The sequence below is a fragment of the Elephas maximus genome, chromosome 7, assembly GCF_024166365.1.
Source record: "Elephas maximus indicus isolate mEleMax1 chromosome 7, mEleMax1 primary haplotype, whole genome shotgun sequence".
In the NCBI taxonomy this organism is placed as follows: domain Eukaryota; kingdom Metazoa; phylum Chordata; class Mammalia; order Proboscidea; family Elephantidae; genus Elephas; species Elephas maximus.
In genome coordinates, this window is record NC_064825.1 from 49,255,935 (window position 1) to 49,258,533 (window position 2,599).

The window sequence follows — 2,599 nt, forward strand, 5'->3', positions numbered from 1 at the left end:
GGAGAGCCCCTGGGCTGGAGAACTTGGAGCCTTTGAGATTCTAGAGTGTGTGGATACATGAGAGGGAGGAGAGAGCCCGAGCTGGACCCAAGGCATAACTAGAGCTCACAAGGGCGTCATTCCTGACAGATGAAAGAGCAGACTCGAAGGCACAGAGGGTAGAAAGAGTCAGGTTTGGAGAATGGCTGGAAAGAGGAGCTGTAGCAGCAAGGGGTGGAGGCCTGGACTATGAGGCAGGCAGCCCAAGGAACTGAGGCTTCACCAGAGCAATGGGGAGCTATGGGAGGGCTCTGAGGAAGGGAGAGAGTAGTTAGGTCTGTGCTGGAGGAGCTGCCCTGGCTGCTGTTGGGGGCAGAGGGAGGAGTGGGGCTGGAGGTGGAGAGGTGGGTGAGGATTCCAGATCTGGGCCAAGGTCACAGGGATGGAAACAAGAGGATTAATGTGAAGATATTTGGGAGGTGGGTTCAATGGGGCTTGATGACTGAATGGGGAAGGTGAGGAAGGAGAAATGGAGGAAGAAGCTCAGGATGTGCCGGAACACTGCCCTCCTGCCAGGGTGGGGTGGGAGGAAGTGAGCACTTGGGCAAGGACTGAGTACCATATCTGCACATAGTAGGTGTCTGGTAAATGGGCACTAGCTCTCTTCATTTGTGCCTATCCCTGCTTGAACATGGGCCACATCTACCCGCGCCCCATCTGGGAGCCTCACCACTCCCAGGAACCCAAGACCCCTGCAGCCTCCAGTCTTTACACTGCCCCCTTGGGGGCCTCTGCTTAACACTCCAGCCTCCAGAGCTACTGACCCCGAATCTCGCCCTTCTTTCAATCATCAGATTGGGAGATGGGAATGATCCAGGAAAATAATTGACAGTGTGGGAAATCAGGAGGCCTTCTGCCCGGGACTAGGGGCAGGGCTGGTGGTGTGAACACTGCAGGGCAAGAGGTGGCCCAGGGAGTTCCTGCCCCCATCCCCTCAATCTCTCAGCCAATCCTGGCTCTTTCCAGAGGATGAGCCCCTGCGAATGTCCATCAGTCTTTTAGTTCTGAGATGAATTTCTCACACATGGGCTGATGCTGGGTGGGGAGGAGGGGAAGGGAGACCATAATCATGGTGCTTTATGCTGTATTTTCATATCTACTCAACTGATCACACATTCCTTCATTCATTCAGTTAATGTTTATACCCTGACCTTCAAGGGCAGGCATTCTGCTATGGCGCTGATTTCCTCCTTAATGGAGAGACAGGGCAGGGAGAAAGGCAGGGCAGGGATTTTTAGTCCTGTTTGCCAGTTTGCTAGATGAGGGAAGTGACGTCTGGAAGGGAAAGTGACTTGTCCAAAGCCACACAGTGAAAGTCGAGACTGGCAGTCAGTTCTCCACTCCTAGTCCATTCTTGGTTCAAACATGGCTTGGGCATGAATGACACTGTTCATGCTAACACCATAAGAGTCTTCTGCACTCCCAGGTGCTCAGGAAAGTGTCAGATGGAACGAGGTTTGCCTTTGGGGTCTCTTCAGCCCTCTCTCTTGCTCTCTTCCTTCTTATTGTCCGTGTCCTCCTCCAGGTACCCTGTGGCCCCACAATTCTCTCATCCTGAGGGATGCCTACCTTCCAAGACCCACCTCCCCGAAAGCCTTTGAGCTACTCCAAGCACCTCCACTGCCCTGATGAGGAGGGGGAACTCTGGGCTCACTGTTGCCCATCCCAAGGCCTTCTCTCACCCCAGAGGAGTGGCTCCAATGGCAGCTGTGGCTGGCTATGGGGGGAGGGGACATTTCCTGGGATTTCTCAAATCATTTTGCAGAAATGGCCTCTATTATATTTTTTCCAGATAGTTTATGTGCTTGAAAGCGTGGGACTGCCAGAGCTGGGAGTCAGAATCTAACACTTGAGCGGGAATCAGGGAATGTTGCAACTGGAGTGTAGGCAGTTGGAGTTTGAATAATAGATTTTCACATTGTTTGAGTTGGAATGATAGACTCAAAAGGTAGAATAATAAACAAGTGCAGCTGGAATTGAGGAATAAAGGAAATTGGTGCCAGAAGTGATGCCATCATTCACATCCACCTCCCTGACAGATGAGAAGAGATACTTGGCCTCATCACCCAGCAAGTTGAGGGCTGGGCCAGTCCTCCTGCTGCCCAGCAGCGCTGTCCTCCAGACCTCGTGGGGCAGCACTCAGGGGCTCCAAGGCCAAAGCATTTCCTTGCTGGGGACAGTGGGGACCATGGTCTGCCTCTGCCTCTGCCCCTGTCATTGCCCCAGCTTTCTCCACCAGCCCATCATAGCACCCCGCCACCACAGGGGTTATATTAAGGTGCCCTCCCTAAAAATGTTTCCACAGCTCCCAACACTGTCTTTTATGTTCCTTCCTCCTCTGAGGCCTCCAGGCACCTTTCCAAATTGATCTGTTGAAGTCAGGGGCTCTTGCTCTGCCAACACAAACATTTTTGCCCAGAAACGAAGCCCAGCCTGAGGGGTCGCCTAGTCTGTCCAGGCCCACCTGCTCTAACTCTGACCTCACAGTCTCTCTTCCGGCTCCCAGGGCCTCCCATGGTCAGGGAACCAAATATTCCTGGAAATATTCTTGATTTTCCTC